Source organism: Erythrolamprus reginae, chromosome 1 (genome assembly GCF_031021105.1).
Source record: "Erythrolamprus reginae isolate rEryReg1 chromosome 1, rEryReg1.hap1, whole genome shotgun sequence".
In the NCBI taxonomy this organism is placed as follows: domain Eukaryota; kingdom Metazoa; phylum Chordata; class Lepidosauria; order Squamata; family Dipsadidae; genus Erythrolamprus; species Erythrolamprus reginae.
The window spans coordinates 66,759,812-66,780,289 of NC_091950.1; positions in this window are offsets into that span (position 1 = coordinate 66,759,812).

The following is a 20,478-nucleotide window of genomic DNA, read 5'->3' on the forward strand; positions in this document are numbered from 1 at the left end:
CTTCTGTGTTTTTATGTTACACACACACACACACAAAATCACACATACACACACGATCTGGGAAAACAAGTAGCATTTGCTTATGTTCTGAAATGGAAAGCAATTACAGTATTTGTCCCTCTAACTACCTCTGCTCCAATATGCAGAAAGGGCATTTAATAGCCTGATCATATGCCCTCCCAGGAGAGGAGATACATTCCCTTCCTTTCAAATCTCTACAGCAGTCAGTCTGCGAAGGACCAATATGCGGTGCCTCTGCCAGTGAAAATGGGCTCCCAAGACTCTCCCGAGCTCCGTTTTTGTTGGCAGAGGGCTTCAGGAGGCAGTCCCAGCCAAAAACAGAGATTAGGAGCCCATTTTCATTGGCAGAGCACTCAGGCTACTACAGGTGCTCTTGACACGAGTGCCATCAAGCTGTCTACACACACACACCACCCCCCAAGGTCAAACACAACCCTGAGGTGGCGCTCAATGAAATCGAGTTTGACATCCCTGCTCTACAGAATGAGGCTTGTTTTCCCCTAACTTCTCTGTCTCCCAGCTCTGCTTGAAATGAATCTAGCTCAAAGTATGGCTAGCAGTATTCTTTGAGGCAGTGGGTGGGAGGGCGGGGGGGGGGGCATACAGAGGGAAAAATATAGATGGGGATATGTAAAGGGAAGGGATGACTCTCTCAACTCTGAAAAAATTGCCATTGACCTGTAGCAAGCCAGGAGATCAGCCAGAGAAAGCAGGACCCATCATTCTGCATCTGTCACAGAAGAAGTCAAGTGAAATACTCAATTGAATTATTAAGGAGAGAGTAGAAACCCTCAAAGTAAAACTTTGCAATCAGTCAGTATAGAAGACGAAGACTTTGACCCATGCCTAGGAGATAAGAACATATTAGGGACAAACTCAGACCTCACTATCTCATTTCTACTCTGCATGTCCTCTTAAGCTAAGATTTATTTCATGGCCTGTTCATAGCCCATTGATGGCACCCATTTTACTCTTCACTAACCAGCAAAAGGGGTCTGGAGGGAAATCCTTCACCTCCAAGAAGCCCATTCCTGGGTTTAAACAATAAATCCAATCACCCTGCTGATCTTTAGCTAACTACACACTCCTGTGTTCTCTGTGCTAGGATTCTATAATGGAAAGTGCCTGATTTCTGTTGCTGTTTTTAAAGGAAAAGTATTTTCCCCGTATGGTAAAATTTGCAGAAACTTAAAACCTATAACTATTTTTTTAAAAAAACAGAATCCCCCCCAAAATCTTTTTAACGTGTCTCTCTGTGTGTAGAGAGCCCTGTGCATGTGCAGAGAATATAATTCTTAGGAGAAAACACACATATAAAACTATAAATACGGATACACTTTCCTATTTATTACTTAACACAATATTTTGTATCATTTTTAGGTATGGGAACAAAAGTATTACAAAACAAGAATAATTTAACAAATAATAAAATGTACAATACAGGCAATATTGGATGTCGGTTTAAAATACAAACGTATTTAAAAACTTGGTGAACAAGATTTTTATTATATCAGAATGAAACAACTGCATGTGATGAAAATAGAGCATGTCACCAAGATAGAACACCAATGAGGAGGCCCCAAAGCTTTTTTAAAATTTTGGGTAATATAGATATTTGGAGAATGATATTTATGGATAGGTTGACTTGTTTCTGAATTAAGTTGCTTTTTTAACTGCCCTTCTTGTATAAGTCCTGGGGTTCTATGCAGGGAATGCAAAATCCAAAATATGTCCCAAGGTAATAAAATAAAAGTTAATATGAGAGTAAAACTTCCTATCCTCAATAGATCCTTGGAACAAATTTCCAGCAGACGTGGTTGGTAAATCCACAGTAACTGAATTTAAACATGCCTGGAATAAACATTTTATTTATTTATTTATTTATTTATTTATTTATTTATTTATTTATTCATTCATTCATTCATTCATTCATTCATTCATTCAATTTTTATGCCGCCCTTCTCCTTAGACTCAGGGCGGCTTACAACATGTTAGCGATAGCACTTTTTTAACAGAGCAAGGCTATGGCCCCCACAATCCGGGTCCTCATTTTACCCACCTCGGAAGGATGGAAGGCTGAGTCATCCTTGAGCCGGTGATGAGATCTGAACCGCTGACCTTCAGATCTACAAGTCAGCTTCAGTGGCCTGCAGTACAGCACTCTACCTGCTGCGCCACCCCGCCTCCTATCCATCCTAAGATAAAATACAAAAAATAGTATAAGGGCAGACTAGATGGATCATGAGGTCTTTTTCTGTCATCAGTATTCTATGTTTCAATATTCAAATCTATGTCACAGAGGAGCTAGATTCAAAATATTCCCAGATTCAATCTGCAGTGGTACCTCTACTTACGAACTTAATTCATTCCGTGACCAGGTTCTTAAGTAGAAAAGTTTGTAAGAAGAAGCAATTTTTCCCATATGAATCAATGTAAAAGCAAATAATGCGTGTGATTGGGGAAACCACAGGGAGGGTGGAGGCCCTGTTTCCTTCCAGGAGATTCCTAGAGAGGCCCCACAGAGCCTTCTCCCCGCCTTTTCTGGCCTTGTTTCCTCCCAGGAGATTCCTAGAGAGGCCCCACGGAGGATTCTCCCTGCCCTTTCCGGTTACAATTTCAGAAGCTCGGGTTTGTAAGTGGAAAATGGTTCTTGAGAAGAGGCAAAAAAATCTTGAACACATGGTTCTTATCTAGAAAAGTTCTTAAGTAGAGGCATTCTTAGCTAGAGGTACCACTGTATTCTTTTCCGACCAGCTGACCATTATTCAAGGTTAATATTAATTAGCACAAGTAATCTCACTGTGTTCTTGAGGTACTTGGAGAAATTCTGGGGTGGCAGTAAACACTGGAGATCTTTTTTTTTTTAAATTACATTTTTTAATCCACGTGTATTTTTTGGTGGTACCAATACATTCAGAAGAAACAAAGAAGGTAACATAGTCTGAAGAATTGCTTTGATTATAAGAAATCTTATGAGAAAAAAATAATAGCTAGTAGGTTAAATAGATGATAGCACATTTAGAAAAAAAAGGCCTTCTAGTAAGACATGCACTTGCATGAAAATATATTTAACTACCTACTTAATAATATGCTGCATTTGCACAATAATAAAGTGTTCTGGGTTTTTTGTGCTTTGTATGTTGTCATCTTTCTATGTTGTATCCAACAAATTGAAATTCAACGTAGAGAAAAGTAAAGTCTTACACTTAGGCAAGAAAACCCAAAAGTACATATACATTTAAAATGGATGAAACCAGGCTTAATAGCAATAACTGTGAGAGGGATCTTGGAATCTTAGTGGACAACCAATTAAATATGAGCTAACCGTTTGTGGTGGCAGCTAAAAAAGCCAATGCAATCCTAAATTAGGATGCAATCAAGACCAAGTGAGGTACTAATACTATTCTATAAACCTTAGTAAGACCCCACTTAGGATACTGCATCCAGTTTTGGTCACCACATTATACAAAAGATGTTGAAATTCTGGAAACAGTACGGAGAAGAGCAACCAAAATGATTAGGAGACTGGAGGGTAAAACATACAATGAATGATTGCAAGTATTTGGCATGGCTAGTTTAATGAAGAGAAGGACCAGAGGACACATGATAGGAATGTTCCAATATTTGAATGGCTGCAATATTTGAGCGGCTTGGCAGTTTGAGTCTCACTGGCTAAGTTTGACTCAGCCTTCCATCCTTCCAAGGTGGGTAAAATGAGGACCCAGCTTGTTGGGGGCCATATGCTGACTCTGTAAACTGTTTAGAAAGGGCTGTGTAGTAGTATATTAGTTGAAGTGTTGTTTAAAGTGACCAGATTTTAAGATTGGGAAAGAAGGACACCATTGGGGGGGGGGGGCGTGCTAAAAAAAAGTTTAGCAAAAAATAAATTCCCTCCCTTTCTCTCTATTTCTCTCTCCCTCCCTCCCTCTTTCTGTCTCTTCCTTACTTCCTCTTTCTTTCTCTCTCTGTCCTTCTTTCTTTCCCTCTTCCTTCCTTCCTCTCTTTTTTGCTCTCTCTCTCTTGCTCCATCCCTTTCTCTTTCTTTCTCCTTTTCTTTCTGTTTATATCTTCCTTCCTCTCTTTTCTCTCTCTCTTTCTCTCTCTTCCTCCCTCACTTTCTCTCTCTCTCTCCTCTCTCTCCTCTCTCTCTCTTTCTTTCTCTCTCTCTTTCTCTCCCTCTCTCTTTTCTCTCTCTTTCTCCCCCCCTCTCTCTCCCTCCTTCCCTCCCTCTCTTTCTTTCTCTCCCTTCCTTCCTCTTCTCCCCTCCCCCCCATGAACCCAGCCCCTTCCACGGAGCTCAGTAGGCGCTCCAGCCCAGGAGCAGCTTCACCTGGCCCACCTGGAAAGAGAGGGCAGGCCTTCCAGGCTTTCTTTGGGCTCAGAGGCTGACGGGAAGGACGACTGCAGCATAGGAGCCGCCTGGCTTCCCTGCCCCAATGGTGCCCTGGTGGAGGCGAAGGCAGGAGAGGAGGCGAAGGGGTGAAGCGGGTCCGAAGGCTCAGCATGTACTTCCCTTCTCCCAGCGGACCTGGACAGTTCCTCACATCCACTGCTCTTTCATACACCCTACCTGGCTCAAGGCCGAGATAGAAGACCAGCTGTGTGGGCGGATGGAAGAATTACCCCCCACTTCTGCTGCCCTGCTACTCACGCACACAGCCGGCCTTCCTCTTTGGAGGGGGGGCTGGGAAGGAAGAGCAGGAAGCAGAGCCCTGGCCACCCCTTAAGCTCCTCCCGGGTTGGATGACTGACAAAACTCAAAACGGTCAAAAAAGCTTGCCTGTTCTTCCCCATGAAAACATAGCTGGTGGAGGGGTGGTGGCTTCAACAGTGTCCACCGCGCCCCCTGTCTTGTAGGTATTGCTGGAGGGCTTGGAGGGAGACTGCAGTGGGAGTTGTGGGTCCCGCAACGTCAGGAAAGATTGGGCCCATTGGTTTGAGGTGTGGAAGCGGCTTGGGTTGGCTTGCAGCAAGCCCAGCAGCAGGAGGGTTGGACAGATGAGGGGCATCACAGTGGTGGCAGTGGGGCGCTGCGGAGCTGGAGCGAGCGAGCGCGCTTCTGCAAACTGGCCGCCTGAAAAAAGCAGGACTTTTAACAAACAACGCGGGACGTGGGAAAAATTCCTAAAAAGCAGGACATCTGGTCACCTTATGGTAGGTATTATTAGAAAGAAAACAAAAAGAAGATTGCAGTAGTAAGAAGGCAAGTAAAGGCTTTTATATAAAGCTACGATAAGAGACACCTGGAGTGTTTTACATGTAAATTTACTTCTACTACAATACTACTACTACCACTACCATTACTACTACTAGACTTAGAATAACTTTGCCACTTTGAATGTGCATTAATCAGTATACATTAAAATTAAATTTCATTGCATACATATGGTACGACTACTACGTTTCCCTGAAAACAAGACCTTATCTTATATTTTTGAACCCCGAAACAAGTGCTTGACCTTATTTTGGGGGAGGTCTTATTATTTTGGGATGCATGGAGCAACAAGAGGCTCTCCTTACCATCTTACCTGATTTCCATCTCTACCTCCCTAACACTATCCAAAGGAAATGGCGGGGACCGGCTGCATATACGTTTCAATATTTTGGGGGCAGGCTTATGTTTGGCAGGAAGGCTTATTTTAGGGGTGGCCTTATTTTTGGGAAAGGGTTTATTTTTGGAGGGAGGCTTATTTTCAGGGTATGTCTTATTTTCAGGGTGTATCTTATTTTCAGAGAAGCATTGTATTACTATTATTATCACCACCACCACCACTATCACCACCACCACCTACCACTACTACTAAAGTTTTGGTCACTGTTCCTTAACATTTTCTAGAGTTAGAAAGGATGGGAAAAAATCCAATCTAGGTGATTTAGACCTACAACTGTTCCCTTTTGAGAAAAAGATGATTGTAATTGATATAATTTGCTTGAATCAGCAGAGAGAAGACAGAAAGGAAGAAGAAGAAGAGGATGTTTGATAGAACATATGAAATTATGGTGGTATAGTTAAGGTGGAAAGAGCTTCTTCCTTTCTTTCACACTGTTAGAAATTGAGATATTCCCCTGAAATTAGATGCAAAGAGACTCAGGACTGGCTGAAAGAGACACTGTTTCACAAGATATATAATCATGTCAAGAATTTGGCTGCTCACAGTAGTGATAATTGCAGTCAATTTAGAGGATTTTCAAAGGGACTGAAAAGTTTGGACACCTAATTTCAAGGTAACATAATCAGTTACTGAAGAATTCTCCAAGTTTGTTGACAGAAAAGGAAACCATTTAAAGTTATTTTGGAAAGGATTGCCTTAAATATTTTCAAACACTGCTGTGCGTCAGTCAGTACAGTAATTAGTATAAAAGATTAAAGTGTTTCCTGAATGATACAGGTAGTCCTTGAGTTACCAACTGCCATTGTTAAGTGATGTAGCCATAAAAAAGGATGTCACATGTTGTGGTTAGCTCTGGCCCAGCTCCTGCCCCAAGGAATGTGCAGGTGGATGTGGGGGAAACATCCACATGCCGCAGGCCTGTTTTGCTCCCGATGGAATCTGCCGACGAAGCCTCCTCTAACCAAGGAAGCATGAGTAACAGGGAAGAGGGGAGTTTGGCAGACAGCCCAGGAGGAGATCAATCATCTGTATCATCCCTGGATTCTGAACATGAATTAATGACATATCCACGCATGCGTAGATTGATGCATAGGAGACAACAACTGAAGGATTATTACAAGAGAAAATGAGGCCATCTGTGGTTGGGTGGGGCTGCTGTAATTAGTGCTACAGATAAAAATGCAGCCTAGTGTTTTAGCCTCATGGCAGTTTATCTGATTCATTGTTTTGTCAAGATCGTGGTTTTTGTGCTGTTCAAGATTGTGTGTGGACTCTCTGGACTTTAGAATTGGACTCAATTTCCCATTTATTGGGTGAGCAATTGGATTGCATTTAACCTGTGCCTTGTGTGTACCAGAAAATCCCTTTGACATTTAAAAAGGGAGCTGTTTCTGTTTTTCTGTTTATAAAAACTTTTGGGTTTTCCTTTTATCGTGTGGTGTGTGTCTTCCTGGACTAATTACCCTGTAATTACGGGCGGTTGAAACACGCCGTCAGAACATCACGTGACTACATCACTTAGTGACAGTAATCCAGGCAGTCCCGTTTGTTGTAACCCCAAGAAACAGAGTGTTAAGTGGGAAGTGAAGGGAGCTGCAAAGGGGTGCAAGAAACCCTGGGAGGCGCAGCATAGACTATGTGCAAGCTGAGGGGGACAGTGTAGTGCAGAGGGAACATAACATATGTTCTGCTGGTCTTCTCGTTGCGAGCCCCCAATTAAGTCCAAAAAGAGAAATTCAAACACACACATTTGTAACGGAACTAAAGTTGTTTTATCGAAAGGAAAATACTTCCAAACACACTGTTAGTCAGTTAAAGTGCTCTCCCACAAGTCAACAGCCTTGAACGCTGTGAGGAACACATAACATAAACAGAGCAGATAAAAGGCAGCTGTGAAGACGTCACAGCTACACCCTTTTAGAGTCCTTGAATCAAAAACTTAACTGAGTTAGTCCGAGAGTCCTGGAAAAACCTTGAAACAGGTCAAAGAGTCCTTGTGAAATCCTGATGTAAAATGCAGTTCTCACTATCATCAAATGGATAAACTTCCATGTCCAGATGCAGCAATGCTGGATATTTAACAGCAGCCCCATTAGTCTAATTACCCCGGCCACTGGTGATCTCCCTTATTTCCTGTAATATTTACACAGTTGTTCTTTCCTTGACATCACCCTGCGCTTGTGCACATCTATGAATGTCTCCCCTTCAGAATCTAATGGTGATAAGTGTTGTACATACTCCTGGTCAGTTGGAGGATGATGAAGATATTGAGGACTCGGATTCAGATAGTGTTTATGAATTAGTGGGGGCCCGGGGTTACAGGTAGCAGAACAGGTGGGAAGCCAGCCACAGGATGGGGCTATGAGTTCAGGATCTAGTGAGGGAGAATCAGACTTTCTCTGGGTTAACCCTAAATTCAGAAGGGCCCAAAAACGTAGAGAACAAGTGTCTGGAAGAAGATATTAAGGAGAGGAATGGGTTAAATACTGTAGTGATGTATTTGGCAGGTCAGGGGGTCAGTGGGGAAGAAGGGTGGAGTTTCAACGTTGCCGAAGAGAAAAATGGATGTTTTTCTTGCCACTCTCAAGTAAGCAAAAGTATTCTGTGTTGATTAACAGTCAGGACTGCTGTTTTAGAAATCATGCTGTTAGGAAAATAAATCTTGTTAAGTGGAGAAGGAGAAGGAATGTGAGAAATGCAGTTAAGGGAGATAACAGACCAAGTGCCTGTATGAAATGTGTTTGAATTCCAGAAGAGCAGAGAAATAAATGGAGTTTCTTTATTCATGATATAATGCATTTAATAAGAGTTATTTGTAATTGCTAAATTTCTACCAGAAACCAGAACAATAAGGAAGATGATTCACTAACGGGACAATTATCTAATGGGCTGCCTGTCCTTACCTCCTCCGTCGACCCCACTTCACTTTCAGAATCCTCCCCAGACGCTTCACTGTCGGAAACAGCCGGCAGCAAAACGGGCTTCTGACAATGGGAGGATTCGCTCACATCAAACCCCACAGTCCTTGGAGCAGGAGCTGGCCTAGAGCCAACCACAACAACATGTAGAAATGAAGTTATAGAAAAACACAAGAAAAGGGAAATATAAGAAAATGGAAAGATTGAAATGTGTAATATATTTCTGAATATAAGTCTGATGATAGAAAAGATGAAAATTGAAAAGGAGGAAGGGAAGAGAGAAGTAAGAAGAAGAAAGAAAGAAAGAAAGAAATAATAATAATTAATAATAATAATAATAATAATAATAATAATAATTTATTAGATTTGTATGCCGCCCCTCTCCGAAGACTCGGGGCAGCTCACAACAACGATAAAAACAATATTATACTGGCACAAATCTAATATTAAAAAAACTAAAAGCCCTATCATAATTAAAAACCAAACAGCACATACATACCAAACATAAATTATAATAAGCCTGGGGGAAAGGTGTCTCAAATCCCCCATGCCTGGCGGTATAGGTGGGTCTTAAGTAGTTTACAGAAGACAAGGAGGGTGGGAGCAGTTCTAATCTCCAGGGGGAGTTGATTCCAGAGGGCCGGGGCTGCCACAGAGAAGGCTCTTCCCATGGGGCCCGCCAGACGACATTGTTTAGTCGACGGGACCCAGAGAAGGCCAACTCTGTGGGACCTTATCGGCCGCTGGGATTCGTGCGGTAGAAAGAAAGAAAGAAAGAAAGAAAGAAAGAAAGAAAGAAAGAGGAGGAGCAAAGAAGAGAAGTTGGGAGAAGAAAGTTAGGAGACAGGGCAGGAGGGGAAGTAGGGAAGAGGAGAAGATGAGAGAAGGGAAGTAGGTTTAGAGAGCTAAAGAGGAAGGAAAGGTAAGAAGAAAGAGAAGGAAGGGCTGAATGAGATAGGAAGGGAGGATGGCAAAAAAGCAATCTTGAACTAACAAAACAATAAGATAAATATAGCATATGTATGTAAAAGAATGAAATGAGATGATAAATAGGTGAAAATGTCTGTATGGGAATAAAAATAAAAATTTTTCTAAAGCTGAGGAAGGAGGGCACTGGGGATGCAAGCAAGCCAAGGGAGAGGGAAGGTTTGGTGCACGCAACCAGGTGGAGGGAGACTTACCTGCATGACTTGTCACCTTCCCTGATGGCTTCCCCATTGACTTTGCTTGCTTGAAGTTAGTAGAGAAGGTCAGCAACAGCAACCCCATGGCCACAGGATTCTGCAACCAGTTGTAAATGCAAGCCAGTTGCCAAGGGCTCAAATTCTGTTCGTGCAGCAACAAGGGACTTGCAACAGCTGGAACTTTTGAGGACCGATTCTAAATCCCTTCATTTTGCGCCGTTGTAATTTTGAAACGGTCCCTCAACGAATGCTCACAATAACCCAAGGACTATTTGTAATTCCACGCCTGTATATTAGAATTCATTGTGTGTGCAAAATGGGAGCAATCCGAACACTGGAATTTTCCCCATCCTTAAAACAGGGGTCTATTCTGGGGAGGCAATTTCTACACATGGTACTTAATATAACTAGCATGTGACAAATGCGCCCCCGTGTGTTGAATCTGAGCTGCATTTTTTTGCAGTTCTGCATTTGGAAATGATTCTACAGCAGTTCATTTCTGCCAGGCCTCCATTTCAACCTCCCGAGACACGTTTATGAGAAAAAGAACTATAAAAGGAACTATTTTGCAGAGATATTTCCTTGTCAAAATGGATTATATAATACATTGACCTTACTGCACATAATGTAATGTACTGAGCATGGAAGACTACAATCAAATGCCTTGAGCATCGCAAGATGTAATAAATGACATGGAAATGGGCGGCGGGGGGAGATCAGACAGCAACTACCATGCAGTTATTAAGATGTTGGGCTAGGAGCATGAAAACCCAGTTTTCGGTTCTCCCTTAGGCAGGGAAGCTACTTACATGACCGTGGGCTATTGCCCTTCAGTTCAAATTACCATCAGGTTCTGCCACAAGAATAAAATTCTTCATCATATCATGTACTTGAGCTTTGTGGTAATAGAGCTTACAGTGTGGAATAAGGGAATTCTGCAACCACTGGAACAAATACAAAGTATAGCACATGGGTGGCTTCCTAATGATCAGTGAAGGGCTACAAACATTTTTACTACCATAATGTGGGCATGGCTTATTTCGTGGATGTGGCTTGCCGGCCATGTGACCATATGGGAGTGGTTTGATGCAGTGTTTCCCAACCTTGGCAACTTGAAGATATCTGGACTTCAACTCCCAGAATTCTCCAGCCAGCATTCGCTGGCTGGGGAATTCTGGGAGTTGAAGTCCAAATATCTTCAAGTTGCCAAGGTTGGGAAACACTGGTTTGATGATCATGTGCCTGGGGGTGGCTTAAAGGTCATGTGACTGCCTTAAAGGTGACCAACTTGACCTCACTCACATCAAGGTTTTGGGTTTGGGTTAGGGTGCCTGGCCTCTCCTCGCTTCAAAGAGATACAATTTCCCTATCTATTTACTATTACTGAACATCCAAAATATATTATTTAATTCTATGTATATATGCCATATATGTACATACACATTACACACAGGCACACAAAAATATACACTATCTACTATATAAACTGTATGTGCATGTACGCACACACATGCATGCATACACAACTCTTCTAAAATTATACACATTTGACCTCATTTACTATGACAGGAAAAATACCCCGAACCCAGAAGGAAAAAAAAAGAAAAATTCAAAACTTTTCTACCTGTTCTGCGTACCTGACCGTACCCATAGGCGCCCATCACTGCTACAGGTTGCAACAGGTTCATTAGAACTGTTAGTAACTCAGCAATGTTGTCATAGAGCCAGTTCTGTCGGTGTCTCCCTGGGCGCCGCCATCTTGGATTTTTTTTTTGTGCTAATTTCTACTTCTGTGCATGTGCAGAAGCTATTTTTTGACTGCTGTGGGTGCAGGTACAAAGGAGCAACTCCAGATGAGCCATCCCCCACCCTGCCCAAACATACAGCTGCTGTGACGACCTGTTGCCTGCCCTGCTCCCTTGCACATGGGGACAGCAGGGACAAGTTGCGGGCTCAGCTGCAAGAGAACAGCTCCAGATGAGACTTTTCCCTCCTCTCCCCTCGCCCTGCCTGAACATACAGCCTCAGCATTTCTCACTCGCCTGTCCCGGCTCCAATGGCGGTGGCTTTGGGAGATGCAGGCTCATCTGGAGCGGGTTTCCTGCAGGTAAGCCTGAATCTCCCAAAGCCGCCACCATTGCAGCAGCGACAGGTGAGAGGTGGGCACAGTGGCTGTATGTCTGGGCAGGGCAAGGGGGGAAATGACTCATCTGAATCTGCTGCCGTGCAGCTGAGCCCATGGCTATGCCCAGGTACGTGGGAGCAGGACCAGCGAGAGGCAAGAGTGGCAGCTGTATGTTCAGGCAGGGAGAGGGGGCAGGATGATTCGTATGGAGCAGGTCCCCTGCAGCACCCGGGCCTTACCTGCAGCTTGTCCCTGCTGCCCTGGGTGCAAGGGAGCTGCTCCAGATGAGCCAATCCCCCGTGCCCTGCTGGAACATACAGCCCAGTGAAGGGCTGCTTGTCTTACCTCCTACCGGTGTGCCCTCCGAGGCCATCACGGGAGCGCAATTTAGCTTCTGCGCAATTGCAGCAAGCGAAATCTCATGTGAGGACAAGGGGAGGGTGGCATTCTCCACCCCTGGCGCCTCTCCTTCATGCAACCTGCTGCTGCCAATCGGTCTCCCCAGGGCTACGAGCTGGAACGCTATATTGTACTCGCCGCCGCGACTCATAAGTTCTTGCGGGACCAGCGTGATTTTGCTGCTGCACCTGTGGAGGAAGAAAAATCATGCATGGAGCCACAGGTGCGGTTTTTCAGCATGTGCAGAAGCAAAAAACCCTCACCGAAACACGGGCGCACCTGTGGTTCCATGTGCGATTTTGCTTCCTCCACAGGTGCAGCAGCAAAATTGCGCTGGCGCTGCAAGAACATATGAGCCGGAGTGGAGAGCACAATTTAGCATTCCGGCCCATAGCCCACCGCTGGGGAGAGGGATCAGCAGCAGCAGGCTGCATGAAGGAGCACTGTGCTTCTGAAGGCCGCGACTTGCTTGGGGCACCATTGCTGTACTGAGAGAGAGCTGCGGTGCGGGAGAGCACAGAGCAGGCTGTGTGGCTGGAGGTCGGGGCTGCCTGGCCTGCTCCCCGCGCCATGAGCCATCTTCTCAGCGTGGCAAGGGAGAAGCTACAGGAGGTCGTGCAAGCTCTGGAGTGAGGCACCCAAAGGTTAGGCCTGGGTGGGCCTCAAGCAGTGGAGGTGCTGTGAGTGGCAGGGGAGGCAGATGGGCCTCGAGCAGTAGCACCGGGAATGATGGCCCATCACTGCACTTCATGCTTGCAACAGCTTCTAACTGCTGCATCCTCTTGAGTTCAAATGTGGTAACTAGGCTGTCCTGGCACTGGGATCTTCCTCCATGTATGATGGAAAAGCCCATGAGCTTTCCTCCTTCCATCACCACTGCCCCCACCACAGCCACATCTCAGGCTCATTTCCCAACCTCTCACTCTGACTGTCACCTGGATTTCCCTTTGGGTCTTTGAACCCAACCACCAGCAACGATGCTGCCTGCTTCTCCCTCCCCCTCCCTTCTCCCTTCCCCTCCCTTCTCCCCCTCCCTTCTCCCTCCCCCTCCCTTCTCCCCCTCCCTCTCTCCCTCCCCCCCTCCTCTGAATAGAAACCACTTCTGCAACAGGAAATGCGAGACTCCTTCCTCAGTTCTTTGCTGGACCTACCATAGAGGACCCAGACTGAGCCAATTATTCACAGTTGTTTATTATTATTATTATTATTATTATTATTATTATTATTATTATTATTATTATTTGGATTTGTATGCCGCCCCTCTCCGCAGACTCGGGGCGGCTAACAACAGCAGTAAAACAGTACAACAAAATCCAATACTAAAAAAGCAGTTAAAAACCCATTATATAAAGACCAATCATACATACAAACATACCATACATAAAATTGTGAAGGCCTAGGGGGAAAGTGTATCTTAGTTCCCCCATGCCTGGCGGCAGAGGTGGGTTTTAAGCAGCTTTCGAAAGGCAAGGAGGGTGGGGGCAATTCTAATCTCTGGGGGGAGTTGGTTCCAGAGGGTCAGGGCCGCCACAGAGAAGGCTCTTCCTCTGGGTCCCGCCAAGCGACATTGTTTGGTTGACAGGACCCTGAGAAGACCCACTCTGTGGGACCTAACTGGTCGCTGGGATTCGTGCGGCAGAATTATACTCTCTAGTTGAGCAATGCCCCTTGCAAAGGGAGAGATGTTCTGCTCCTTAGGAGCTGCGTCACTAATTTGATTTCTTTGTTTACAATACAGTCCTGTGCATCCTTGGTAAGAAAAAGAGGAGTAAGAAAAGACAGTTGCAAAATGGGAGAGAAGCATGTGCATACAAAGACAACACAGACGTTTGTAGGTGTAAGTAATCTTTAAATATAAAAACCGAGAGACAGAATTTTTTAAACATATGCTCACTTTAAATGATTAGGGATAGAAGAAACTGGATAATATCATACCAGCTACAGTAATTTTGCTGTCCTGACAATTTGTGTTCTCTCTCACACACACGTGCACAGATGAAATATAATAATAATAATAAAAATAACAACAACAATAACAATAACAACAGCAGCAGCAACAACAACAATAATAATTTAAAAAAACATTGGAGTTGGAAGCTTGGAGGTCTTCTAGTCGAACCCCCTACTTAAGTAGAAAAACCTACACTACTTCAGACAGATGGTTATCCAACATTTTCTTATAAAGTTATACAGCTTTCCCTTCCTTCCTTCCTTCCTTCCTTCCTTCCTTCCTTCCTTCCTTCCTTCCTTCCTTCCTTCCTTCCTTCCTTCCTTCCTTCCTTCCTTCCATCCTTCCATCCTTCCTTCCTTTCTTCCTTTCTCTTTCCTTCCTTCCTTCCTTCCTTTCTCTTTCCTTCCTTCCTCCTTCCTTCCTTTCTTTCTCTTTCCTTCCTTCCTTCCTTCTTTCCTTCCTTCCTTCTTTCTTTCATTCTCCTTCCTTCCTTCCTTCCTTCCTTTCTCTTCCTTTCTCCCTTCCTCCAAGAAGGGGGGAGAGGAAGTGCCCCAATTCAGCAGCTGGCACCAGGCACGTACCTGGGCAGATAGGAGAGGCACACATGCAGTCTCTCTTTCTCTCTGGCTCAGATCCATTTGATTTTGTGCTACTTTGGAGACAGGAGGCAGGAGATTTCCCCTGTGCTTCTCTTGTAAGCACCCATGAGGAACTGACGCTTGGAGCAGTTTGGGAGCTTGTTTTCAAGCCTGGGCTGCTTGGAGGGAAAAGCTATTGCAATAGCCCAGGCTTGAAAAAGCAGGGTGGTCCTCCTTAACAAGCTTCAAAACTGCTCCAACTGTCAGTTCCTCATGGGGGCTGGCACACCTTTATCAGAGCTTGCATTTGCAGAAACTAGTCTGTTTGTGCCCAAGCAGCAAACCAGTCCAGCCAGCCCACCAACCCAACCAGCCAGCCAGCCACAGACCAGTAAAAATGGAGTTGAAGTCTTCAATGAAACACAGCAGCAGTAGGAAGTTGTGGAAAAAATATATTTACTTCTTTATATCACTACTACTACTACTACTGTCTATACTATACACACAACAAACTAGTATCTTACTAGTACCTTGCTACAACTATCTTAGTTCCAGGAACAGCATACTTCCCTGAACAGCAACAGCACACATCTAACAGCAAACAGACAGAGAGAAAGAGCAAAGAGCCTAGTTAAATGCTTTTCACATAATTGCTAGGTTGCTGCATGCTCAACTGCTTCTGAATGATTCAGCATTCTTACCTGAGGCCAACTTTCTGCATTATGATACTGTATTACCTAGGGATTTTTAATTTCTGACAACCTTCCCCTCTGCCACTAGGTGTGGGAGGAAGGTAAGGTCAGGAGCCCCGTGGGGATGGTGGGGGGCCTGCGGCAAGCTATGCTGCAGGCAACGTGACCTGGAATGGAGCCTAAACCGGGCTTTGGTGGTTAGCCGGCTAAGCAAACTTAGAGGGGATGTGGTGTGTGTGTGCCTGCAGCAAGCTCCAGGGATGGAGTGGCGGGGGTCTAGCATGACTATGACTTACCTGTAGGCAGGGGGAGGCAGCTCAGTTGGGGCATAGGGCAGACACCACATGGAAACTGGGAAGGCAGCTTAGGCAGTGAGGAGTGAGTGAGTGAGTGGGTGGGTAAATAAGTAAGTAAGTAAGCAAGCAAGCAAGCAAGCAAGCAAGCAAGCAAGCAAGCAAGCAAGCAAGCAAGCAAGCAAGTAAATAAATAAACAAATAAATAAACAAACAAACAAACCCCAAAACAAGATGTAGATGCATGCGCAGTGCCGGAAATTCGGCTTTTACGCATACGCAGAAGAAAAAAACCTGGGAAATTTTAAAAAATGAATAATAATTAAAGAAAAATGACGGCGCCCATGGACCAGCATTGACCGATTCGGTTTGGTGATGTCATCATGACATCACCAGTGGATTGCTTCTGATGCACATGAACTGGTGCGAACCAGGAGGAACCCACTCCAGGTCAAGATCCTATGGTATCTTATCTTCAGTATTTCTTTAGTCTGAGTTATAGTTTTGTGACAAGTTTTTGATCTACACTTCAGTCCATGTCAATGGCTGAAGAAAACCTTTCTGCAGTTGTTTGAATCAGGTTGGTGCTAATATTAGTGATATCAGGGGTCTCCAATCTTGGCAACTTTAAGACTTGTGGACTCCAACTCCCAGAATCCCTCAACAAAGCTGGCTGAGTAATTCTGGGAGTTGAAGTCCACAAGTCTTAAAGTTGCCAAGGTTAGAGCGCCCTGATGTATATGCAGCATCATCTTTGAGGAAGAAGTATTTATTGTAAATGTTGACTTTGCTTGGCAGAAATTTTGTTAGTCTATCTCCTGAATCCCTTTGAACTTTGAAACCAAATTTTCCTGATCTCAGATGTTACTTTCCTTTCAATGTCGGCATTCTAGTCTCTTAGAATTAGTTCTTTTTCCAAGTCGTCACACAACTATTCAAGTAGCTTCCTCTGCACCTGGGATTGGATCACTGTTCAAATAAGCTTTAAACATAAACTTGACCAGATGGGCTTCGGTATGTAGTTCTTGAAATAAATGATTCATCCTTTAAGCCAGAAATATTGGGGAGGAATTTGAAGCATGAGAAGAGTATTATTTAATCTGTAATAAAAAATGGAGAGGAATAGCAATTTCCTGGAGCTTGCTGTTAAAAAAAAATTGAACAATAGAATGTTAAAAAACACGTTTTTAATGAAGAAATTTAATAAAAAAATTATTAGAAAAAAAAAGAATGTTGGGCTCAGAATTGACTCTGAAGGTCATGTAGTCTAACCCTCCGCCACTAATTTGACAATAACAGCTTGTCCAAACAACAGCCACCTAATCTCAGCTGGAATAGATATTTACACTATATAAAGATTAATTAGCTACTTGGGTGTTCTCACTTGCATATTACTACATTAATCAAGCCACTGAAACAGGGGTGAAAACCAGCAGGTTCTGACAGGTTCTGGAGAACCGGTAGCAGAAATTCCGAGTAGTTTGGAGAACTGGTAGTAGAAATTTTGAGTAGTTCAGAGAACGGGCAAATACCACCTCTGGCTGGTCCCAGAGCAGGGTGGGAATGGAGATTTTGCAGTATCCTTCTCCTGCCATATTCACGAAGTCACACCCACAGAACCGGTAGTAAAAAAAATGGATTTCACCACTGCACAGAACACTATGGACAAAATCTTTTCCAAGACTAGAAAGTTAACCACTTTAATTTATTCTCTGCTTCAGCCAGCAGCAGGCACCCTGTAAAAGTGCAAATAATTCTCCTTCATTATCCACCTTCCCACACCAGTGTCCCAGATCTGCTTTGTAGAATTGGAGTTCAGGTAGTCCTCAATTTACAGCAGTTCATTTAATGACTGTTCAAAGTTAAAAGAGCCCTGAAAAAAGTGACTTCTGGCCATTTATCACACTTAACAACTTTTACACCCTCCCCATGATCCATCCTTATTACAGTATTTGTAAAAGTAACTGTTTCCATTGTTGCTTTCTTTCCTGCTTATAGATATCCAGAAGCATCTGTCAAGCCACTGGTGAAGTTAGATTGCTGGATAAAATGAATTTATAGTCAGGTACAACTGAATCTGTTTTAACCTGGAAGGATTCTATTGATACAATGGGCTCCTTCTGCTATTTTATTATACAGTATTTGGTTTATTTTTTTATATCTAATGGCCACTAGATGTCATCTATATTGTAATTATGGCTGCATTGGTATATGTAAGAACTGGTTCCAGCAGAAGCTGGCAGATGCAAAAAGTAAGCAGTGGATATTCCAATGTTTACTATTACTTTGTCATTGAAGTCACGTGAACAATATACTCCCTTTATATAGGACAGAAAGTACACCTACTGTTGTGTTAGTGGACTGAGTTCAGCAGCAAATTATTTGGTCTGTCTTGTGAAATGCAAATCATTTAGCTGCAAATGAGATTATTTATTTATTCATTCATTCATTCATTCATTCATTCATTCATTCATTCAATTTTTATGCTGCCCTTCTCCTTAGACTCAGGGCGGCTTACAACATGTTAGCAATAGCACTTTTTAACAGAGCCAGCATATTGCCCCCACAATCCGGGTCCTCATTTTACCCAGCTCAGAAGGATGGAAGGCTGTTTTATTTATTTGCCCCTTAAAAAAACAAGTTACATACTAGATACAAGGGATAAACAATAACAAGAAACAAAAACAAATCAGTGAAATCCCAACACCACTATTATGGCAAAGAGGGTTGCACCAGTAAAATGAAGTGAAGTGAAGTGAAGTAAAAAGTAAAGTAAAGTAAAGAAATGTAAAGTAAAGTAAAAGTAGTGTAAAGTAAAGAGTAAAGTTTAAAGGAAAGAGTAAAGTATAAAGTAAAGACTGAGTAAAGTATAGTAAAGTAGTGTAAAGTGTAAAGTAAAAAGTAAAGTGTAAAGTAAAGAGTAAAGTATAAAGTAAAGTAAAATAATCAATTATACATGGGAAATTGTGATTTAACTGAAAAGAAAGGTTCCAATCACTTCCTGATCTCAGGATTTATTTCTAGCTTTGAGACAAGGAAAAATATGATTTTCTTTTTTCTTTCTCTCAGTAGCTACTGTATTTAAATACATTTGGCTATTACAATAATTTTACTTTGCTTATTATTTTAAAACCCCAAATAATTAAATATAATAAAAATATATGATAAAATCAGATAAACAAAATCTGTTAAAATAAGAATCAACTGTTGGAAAGGACTAATTCAAACTATGCCTGAACTACATCAGCCTTGGCCATTTCACAAAGGGAGATTTCATCAGGTGGAGAGAAAGCCTGTTTCTCTGTTGCCACTTGTGGTTTTCTACACAATATTTCTTGCCATAGCTTTAATGACAGCCTCCAACTAAACATAGAAACATAGAAGATTGATGGCAAAAAAAGACCCCATGGTCCATCTAGTGTGCCCTTACACTATTTCTTATATTTTATCTTAGGATGGATATATGTTTATCCCAGGCATGTTTAAATTCAGTTACTGTGGATTTACCAATCACATCTGCTGGAAGTTTGTTCCAAGCATTTACTACTCTTTCAGTGAAATAATATTTTCTTATGTTGCTTCTGATCTTTCCCCCAACTAACCTCAGATTGTGTCCCCTTGTTCTTGTGTTCACTTGCCTATTAAAAACACTTATCTCCTGAACCTTATTTAACCTTTAACATATTTAAATGTTTTGATCAGGTCCCCCCTTTCCCTTCTGTCCTCCAGACTATACAGATTGAGTTCATTAAGTTTTTCCTGATACGTTTTATGCTTAAAACCTTCCACCATTCTTGTAGCCCGTCTTTGGACCCGTTCAATTTTGTCAATATCTTTTTGTAGGTGAGGTCTCCAGAACTGAACACAGTATTCCAAATGTGGTCTCACCAGCGCTCTATACGGTGGGATCACAATCTCCCTTTTCCTGCTTGTTATACCTCTTGCTATGCAGCCAAGCATCCTACTTGCTTTCCCTACCACCTGACCACACTGTTCACCCATTTTGAGGCTGTCAGAAATCACTACTCCTAAATCCTTCTCTTCTGAAGTTTTTGCTAACACAGAATTGACAATAAATCATACTCTTGAAATGTGTTAAACAAAACCCCCCACCATGATGAAAAGGGCTGATACAACCGGAGGGCATCAGTCACAGGAAAGATTGATCAGAGTAATGGAGAGGAAATAGGGATATTGTGATGATATGACTAACACAAGGAAGAATTTAATATGCCTTTTCAGAACGTATTTACTTGTTCTATTCTTTCTGCTCCATATTTCATCCTTAGTGTCTCCTGCTATGAGTTTAACCTTGTTTGTAGCCAATCAAAGATTGTTTTCCAGAAATTGGCAAGAAAACTCCTTTGGAAAATCTCCTGCCAAAAGCTTCTCCTTTTATGTTTCCCAAGCTGAAGAATGTCCTCCAACAAAAGGTGAGTTTGGTCTACATGTCCAGATTCAGGAAAAAAAATTATACCAAGTTTTTAATCACTACATTAGTTGGTTTTAGCAGTAAATGTTTCCCCAGTTCAGTCCACTTGACTCTAGAGCAGTGGTTCCAAACCATTTTTTGGCCATGCCCCAATTAGCATCTCTAAAATCCTGATGCCCCACCCTGTGCCATATAATTCTTGCTATTCAACTCCTAATCATCTGGAGGAAGCCTAAAAGTCCATTAACTTGGGTTAAACCTGGTTCAATTGCC